We start from the raw sequence: 8,499 nt of genomic DNA on the forward strand, positions 1-8,499 counted from the left end.
AAAAATGAGTAAAGTATCCCATGAAGGGATTAAGTGCCTTCTCCAAATACACGTAGCAAACTTGGACAGATGTCTTAGAGAGATAGAGGAACCAAAACTCTGAATGTCAGGACACTCTGTAGCTCTTAAAAAAATAAATAGTAGGCTCATGTTTCTTCAAAATGTCAGAAATGTGAGGCCAACTTTCTAATGGACCTAATCTAGTGAGTACCTGAAAACAAGGTAGGAGTATATTACACAATGGTCTGAAGAAGACATCATAACAGTGGAAAGAAAAACCAGCTATCATTCTGGAGACCAGAAAAGACATTTAAACTTTCAGGATTTTAGTTTCCTCATTTATAAACCAAGAGAGTTGGAATGGATGATCAATAAAGTCTGTCCCCAATCAATGTTACCTTGCAAAAAAAAATCAACCACCTTTCAGACTTTTGACTAATACACATGGGGTTTTCATATAGAGAGAAAACAAAGTAAATGAGTAAATTATCTCCAGTTCAAGACCAACACCATGAACCATAGTTACAACCACTGCTATATGTGCTTTGCATAAGTCTATGAGAAAGGCTTCTCCTTTACATCAGTTCCAAGATAATATTTTGCATTCACTGAACAAACTCTGACTTGTTTCAGAATGTTAGAATGATCAGACTTGCTGGAGATGCAGGCAAGGTCATTCTTATTTAAAAAAAACAAAATCAAAAACAATTAAAATCTCCAGTCTCTAGTAACTATTTAAGACCCCTTAATTTTCTCTGAGGAATATTTCAGCATCCCCAACCCTCGATTTGTTTCCCCTTATAGATGAAATCCTCGTGTTCTGAATCTTTAAGGAGGTATATGTCACCCTCTAGTGGTCATAACATATTGATTTCTTAGAAGACCCAAAACTGCCCAAAGATTTCACCTCGTTAAGAGAAAAATGCATTCTTTGAGTTTTCCCTAAAACTTTCATACCAAGATCTTGAAAAGCAATGCTCTTTAATTCTTAAAAAATATGGTGTATCCTATTTTTGTCATAATTTTATAGAAGGGCTAGGACACTTTCCCAAAATTTGAGAGCAAGAAAAATAATATTAATTCCTTCATATTTCTAATCAGTATTAATACCTGTAAATTCTAATTCCCCTAAGTCAAATCTTTAATTTCTCTGATTGCTGGAATAGCTTGATACTCAAAGGTAGTTTCCACTGCTTCAAATTAATTTCTGGAGGCGTGTGGGAGTGAATATGTGCGAATTTGTGTCTATGTGTGCCAAAAATATTACTGTTTATAGAAATTCTGCCACACAGATATAAATATTATGGGGCAAAAGAGGCATTGCTTGTAGGCATTGATATCTAAGTAGTATAAAAAAGGAATAATTCTATCCTAGGGTGAGAAGTAGTCATTCTTTTTACTCAAGACCTTCTCAAAGTCCTAGTTATGGCATAGCTCAGTTATACCAGGGTCATCATCCCTAGAATCCCTTCAATCTAGTTCCTATCTCTGGGCACTACTGTAAAGATAAAAAGTCAGACTGCCCACTCTAACTGTGAAACTGACCCTATAATAAGATGTTTTCTGGACCACTATCACTCTTTTCAGACTACTAACACTTCCTCCTTAAGTTTCAATTATTTTCATTCCAGGTGAAAAAATGACTAGTTAGAACTCTACGTTGTGGGTGACCATCATTCTTAAATTTTTTCCTGCACCATCTAGACTTTCTAGTACACTCAACCGTTTTTCCAATTTTTCTCATTTTCATCAGTTTAAGGAAACATAAAACCATGCTAACAGGCCAATAACTTCAGAAACTCAACACATAAATTATTCAGGGACCTTCAGTGAAAGGGCAGCAGGTAAGGCAGAGCTGAGCCTCACCTCTGATTGTGAAGAGTCCTTTCAACCCTTTGCAATCAGAGATGAGGTTCAGCTTTGTTTCATGACAAATTCTCCTTCAAGCTAATGAAAAGACAAGAGTAGGACAGACAAAGTTGATGGGATTGCAATTATTTTAGACCTACCAAGTGATTTCTTTCAGGCACAGAACACTCCCTAGTTTCCTGCCACATTTATTATTGGTGTGCTCTTCTGCCTCAACTCACTTAAGTTATGAAAAATGATCCAACACACAGATAACTCAATAGGTTTCCTGAATGTGTTAAAGGCAACTGGTTTCAGAACTATTATCTCATTAAGTGTGTCTTTTTCAGGAAGCCAACCTTCTCCTGTTTGTAGAGCCTTTCTTTAGAGTCTGCTCAGTATAAGATCAAATGACCAGTTAGTGTAACTTGATCACCATCAGTAACCTACCTGATGGAAGTATAATGGATTAATGTCAATCTTTCTTTGTAACATCTATACTTAAAGCATAAGGAAAGTTTACTTAAGAAAACATATTGGGCTAAGAAAAAAAAAGATGATTCAGATAAAATGTCTAATATTTTGTACTGTATACCAAAAAGAGCTAATTGTAAAGATACCAAGTTTGGTTGTTAATTGGTCATTTCTTGATTTAAAAAATTTTCACTTTTGCAATACACAAATTTTTTATGAAAATAATGTTTGCTGATTAGAATTTAATTCATTTTAAACCAGTAAAACAGATTCCTTCTGGCTCTAAATCTGTGGTTAACTAACTAAACATGTGATCATGAACAAGTCATTTCAACTTTCTAAGCATCATGTAACTCTTTAACACTGTCATAGACATATTTCAGTCTATTCAGCGGAAGACATTCTTACTGGCAAAATCACAAATACTTGTCTTAGAACTATTCTAAAGTCAATTAAATTCAAATCAACAAGCAATTATTAAATGCTATAGTATTTGAGGCACTAGAGATCCAGACAAAACCAAATCAGCCATTGTTATCAAGAGATTTATGGTCTACTGAAGAAATATATCTATAAACAGATAAGTAAAATAGAAGTCAATTTGAGGAGGAAGAGAGTTCGAATAACCAGACATATGACTGGTTATCGTGAAGGTTTTGTGAAGAGATGGTATCTTAGTTGATCTTTGGTAATAAAATGGTAAAGAGATTAAAAATATATATTACACTAGATTTGGCCCTTAGCAAAATTACAAAATAGACAAAGTTTGGATTAAGCAATTCTTACTCTTCTTTCTAAATTCTCCTACTTTCTTTGGACTAATTATGAACTTTGGTATTTTCTTCCCCCAGCATCACATCTAGCTGGAGTTGTTCTGTTGTTGTTCAGTCATTTCAGACATATCCAATTCTTCATGACCCCCTTTGAGGATTTCTTGACAAGGATATTGAAGTGGCTTACCATTTCCTTCTCCAGCTTACTCTTACAGATGAGGACCTGAGGCAAAATTGGTTAAGTGACTTCCCCAGGGTACACAGCTAGTGAGTTCTGAGGTCAGATTTGAACTCAGGAAGATGAGTCCTTCTGACTCTAGGTCTGGCACTCTACCATTGTACTTCCTGCTTAATGGGCAAGTGAGTGAATCCCCCAAAACCATTATCCAGTGCTTTTGTGCTATCTTCTGGATATCTGGATACTGAACTTCCTCTATTTAATCCATTTTCTAGATCTTTTCTTCATCCTTACTCCCATTAAAAAATTACCTGGCTTGTGATTTAGTCCTTGTTGGATGTCACTGGGTGTCAATTGATCAAATAAACTAACTTGAATTCATATATCTTCTAGCTAATGGTCATGAGATCTTAGTATTTAATGGTAGAAGGGTCCTTAGAGATTATATATTTTAACTACTTCATTCTTCAGAGGAGAAACCAACCTCAGAGCCTGTGTGACCAAATAAGTAATAAATAGTTGATTTTTAGTTTGAATGTAAAACTTCTGACTCTAAATAAAAACAATTGAAGCCACAAAAAGGCATATGTCTCCAGAAAGATTCCACAGAGTAGGAATTTTAGAAACAAAGGTTTGAGATGACAATGTACCTCAACAGTTGATTCTTTAGGTACCCCTCAAAGTATTTCATGACTTTTGATCTTTGTTCAGGATTAACCCCAATCTGTGTTTGCTAGGACAAAACTCTTGGATGGTTACAGGCAGGATTTGAGCCCAAATACTCATGCCCCTAGGTCTTACATTTTACTCACAGTATTTCACTGACTCATGGTTAACATGGCGCATACATTCCACCTCATGGAACATCACATAATAAATGGTAAGGTAAGGAAAGAGATAAAGTTCCTTTATCTATCTACACCTTCCCAACTTTGATTGTTCTTCCCACCCAAATCCTACCTGTCCTTCAAGAATTCATATAAGTGAAGCCTTAACCTACCGATCATGGATATATTGAGCCTAACATTATATATTGTATTGCTACATTATATTCTTATTTAATTTACCATATTATCATAGCCTTGTCTCTACAACTAGAAGTCAAATATAGTATATTATGCATTTTGTATTTCTTTCAGTGTCTACTATTAGCAGTACATGGTAACTGCCCAAGAAATATTTGCTGAATGATGTCAACTTGCCATCAGGAACTTCACAACCCATGGGAGATACTGTAAAGCTAATATACTAACCATAGCACATGAGAAAAGCTGCCAGTTGATATTAGATGTACATTTTTAGTGTAAGACAGGATATCAATACTTCATTTCTAAATGGACTGCAATTATCTATGTACAAATATTGCTACTAAGAGACAATGAGAGACAGCATGGCATAGTGGTTGGAAAACTGGCCTGAAAGACCTTAGAAGACCTGGTTTTTAAGTTCAGCCTTTGATACATACTGGCTGTGTGACCCTGGGCAACTCTTGTCATCTTTCAATGCCTCAGGAAACTCTATGACTTTTAAGTCGCAAAATAGATGTAGCCTTGGTAGAGGGAATTTCTTGAATAGGTGTTTCCTATACCAATACAATCAACTATCCATATCCAAAGAAGAGAACCTTCACACACATTGCAAATTTCAAAATAATTCTAAAATTCATTGTTTCATTTGCCTAGTTCTGTCCCATGTGTGCACAAAGGAAGTTTAATTTACTATAAAGTCCCTTTCCATTGCAGGTTTTATAGGAGGTAATCTATTTTGATTATAAATATATGTCACTTTTAGGAGATGGTTAAAATAGTAAGGTGAAAGCTAATAAAAACTTACTCTTAACTCTCTTCCTCCATTGTAAATAGAATCAAGAAAGACAGGTTCATTAGGTACACACATCACACACACACACACACACACACACACACACACACACACACACACACACACTCTTCTGATAATGAATAAAGAGCCTTGGCTTTTCAGTCCAAAGAAAGTCAGAAGTAGGGAGAGAAGAGAGAGAAGTAGAAAGAACTTTCTCATGTGATTTCCATACTCTTATGGGTTGGATGAGTGAAGATGAGGGAATAGACAAGCGAAGGGCAGATGAAGGAGTATCCTAGGCAATATTCCTTCCCCATTCGGAAAGTACACAGTCAAATCTCTATATGCCAAATGCCAAATAGACTGCAGTCATATGTATAATTCTGGAGAGACTGGCTTAGTGGTATAAGCATCAGCTGTGCGATACTTAGACTCACTGGAACCACAGGCTAAAAGCCTGCCAAAAGTCAGCTGAAGCTCTCAGTTAACTGAATGAAGTGCCATACGATTTATCAGATGGAATTTTTCAGATTAAATATCTCAACTCAGATTCTGTCTGCCCTGAAGGCTTGCTAAAGATTCCATGAGGCTTTGGAAGAAGAGCAGTGAACAAGAGGCCAGAGTGAAATATCTTTGACCTCTCAGAGAGTCTGCCTTACCCCTATAGCTATCAGCTTACTATTTTAGCCATACCCTAAAAGTGACATGTATTTATGAACAAAATAGGTCACCTCCTCTAAAAATCTGTTAAGGAGAGGAACTTTCTAGTAAGTTAAACTTCCTTTGTGCAAAATAGTCTCCTCACAAAGGGATGTTATGAATCAGGGATTAGTTCTGAAACTTGTTAATCACCTTCAACTGGTTATAAATTTAAAAATTCCAGAGTTGGAAGAGACCTTAGGGATCATTCAGTTGCCTTATTTTACAGAGAGGAAAATTGAGGCCAGATGAAGGACTGCCTTGCTTCACTCCACTTGTCTTTTCTCTCAGAACAGCCTCCTAAACTTCCATCTGATGTTAACTATGTGCCTTCAAAACTAAAATATAAAGTCTTTGTAAACACACTGATTTAAAATTAATTGTTAGAGGGATTTGGACTTCACAAAATTTCTAACAAATTATAACTCAGAAAAGAGCAAAAAGAAGCATGTCAGTAACTTAAAGAACAAGAGTACATAATGCATGGGAAGTAAGCAGGTCTTCTGAATAGTAGTTGTGCCCAAAATCATTTCAAAATCTGGGCTGCATTCAGAGAGATTAAATTTGTCCTAAGGGTTTTTAACTTGCCTTCCATTTAATCTTTTAATTTTTTTAATGTAGAGGAGTTAATCTTTTTATCAATCCCCCCCTCAAACCTAGAATATAATCACAAGGTGTTAATGAGATCATAAACTAACTGTCAAGAAGCATCTTAGTATAGTACATGGCTTAATAAATGCTTGTTGACTATATTCTGTTGAATAATTCCTTTGTGAGGTGTGAACAGCTTTTTATGACTAGTTAAGAAGGGAAAAACACGATTGAATGAGCAAATAAAACTAGGCAGGTCCCTGGGGGGTTTAACTACTAAGCCTTAAGAAGTTTCAGAAAATCCCAGAAGCTACAAGAAATTAGAAGAATCTGGCTCTTGAGAAGAAGTCACTCTTGTTGGGAAGATGAGAGCTCTCTTTCCTTCCTGCATCTACATCCTTCTACCCCAGTTGTTTTGAAGCACTAGTACTCAACCAACGGGAGCAATGCATCTAATAGGTAGCAGAGATACATTCTCCAGACAGACATGAATAGAGGCAGTCACTCAAGGGGAGAAGCAAGATAAAAGAATTGAATTCCCGAGCATGCCAGCTGAGCAACCTGCCCAATAGAGATGTTGTACCTAAGGGGACCTGCACTAACAAAAATTATTAGTTTCCTTTGCCACATATGTTTCTTACATGAGTTCCTCATTACCTTTGTACTATCTTTGTGTAGATGCTGTGTGTGTACTTGAGATAGCGTGCATATCAGATCACAAATCTGGGAAGACTGTTTCATAACTATGCTCACTGAGAATGAAGTATGTATGTTGAGTGATTACTAATGGACAGCAGACCAGTGGACGTTTCTGAGGTATAGAAATAGGAATTTAGAATCCCAGAGTTCTCTCTAGAACAGAGGTAGAAACTCCTTTGGGAGCTCAGCCTTCCAGTATGAGTGCAAATGGAGGAATACTCTGAGTAGGGAAGATGGGGATTGCATCTTTTTTCTTTTATATCAAATTGTAAGCATTAAAACATTTGCCATACAGTATAGCAATTCATCAACTTTTTAAATATATAAAATGAAAAGGGGAGAGGAAATAAGCATTGATTATGCCTACTATGTCCAACACCATACTAAACATTTTTTCTCACTAAATCATTAATCTCATTAAATCAACCCTGTAAGATAGGTGCTATTATTATCCTTATTTTTCAGTTGGGGAAACTGAGGCATAGAGAGATTAAGTAACTTGCCCATAGTCACATAATTAATTTAGTAACCAAGCAATCAAGTAATAGCAAAATCTATGTAAAATCAGGTCTTAGTAGTAATTAGACCTGGCCTTTCAAAGAGTTGTTTTTCTTGCTGACAGGTTTCACTTAAGAAAATAAGAAATATAAATGGTAAGATATACATTGTATATTCTTGTATATGTTCACATATCCATGGTTAGATAAGTATATTGAAAAAGATTGTATCTTCTTTATTCTAAGGTGATTAAAATAAATTTTCTTAATTATAATTCTTATTTGCTTTCTAGACTTGATTCATATTATTTCCCTCCAACCTATTTCCCTTCCAACCTATACAGGAGGTAAAATTTAGAGTTGGTGAGTTGGTGAAGGAATGTGCATATTTTTTGTTTATTTTGGTCACTTCAATTAAATCATATTCCTTTGTATGGGATCAAATGAACCAAAAAACAAAATCACCCTCGGTGATCAAGGAGCAAAATACTCCAAATTAATTCTTTACCTACAAGTGCAAAGACCAAAAACTTAAAAAAAAAAACAAACAACAAGGAGTGAATGTCAAGAAAGGCAACTGCAACACTAGCCTCTGGAAGCTAAATAAATCTAAATGAGAGAAAAAGCAACACAATGCAAGTTGGGAGAGGATTGCTTTTTTAAAAACTTTTTTTACTATTACTTTTTTTTAAGGTTTTTGTGAGGCAATGGGGTTAAGTGGCTTGCCCAAGGCCACATGGCTAGGTAATTATTAAGTGTCTGAGGCTGGATATGAACTCAGGTACTCCTGACTCCAGGGCTGGTGCTCCATCCACTGCACCACCTAGCCACCCCATACTATTACTTGATCTAAAAAAGCAACAATGCATTTTTCTATGTTCCCAACTTGTTCCTGGGATTAATTAAATTCATTAAATTC

Source organism: Macrotis lagotis, chromosome 5, assembly GCF_037893015.1.
Source record: "Macrotis lagotis isolate mMagLag1 chromosome 5, bilby.v1.9.chrom.fasta, whole genome shotgun sequence".
NCBI classification, from domain to species: Eukaryota; Metazoa; Chordata; class Mammalia; order Peramelemorphia; family Peramelidae; genus Macrotis; species Macrotis lagotis.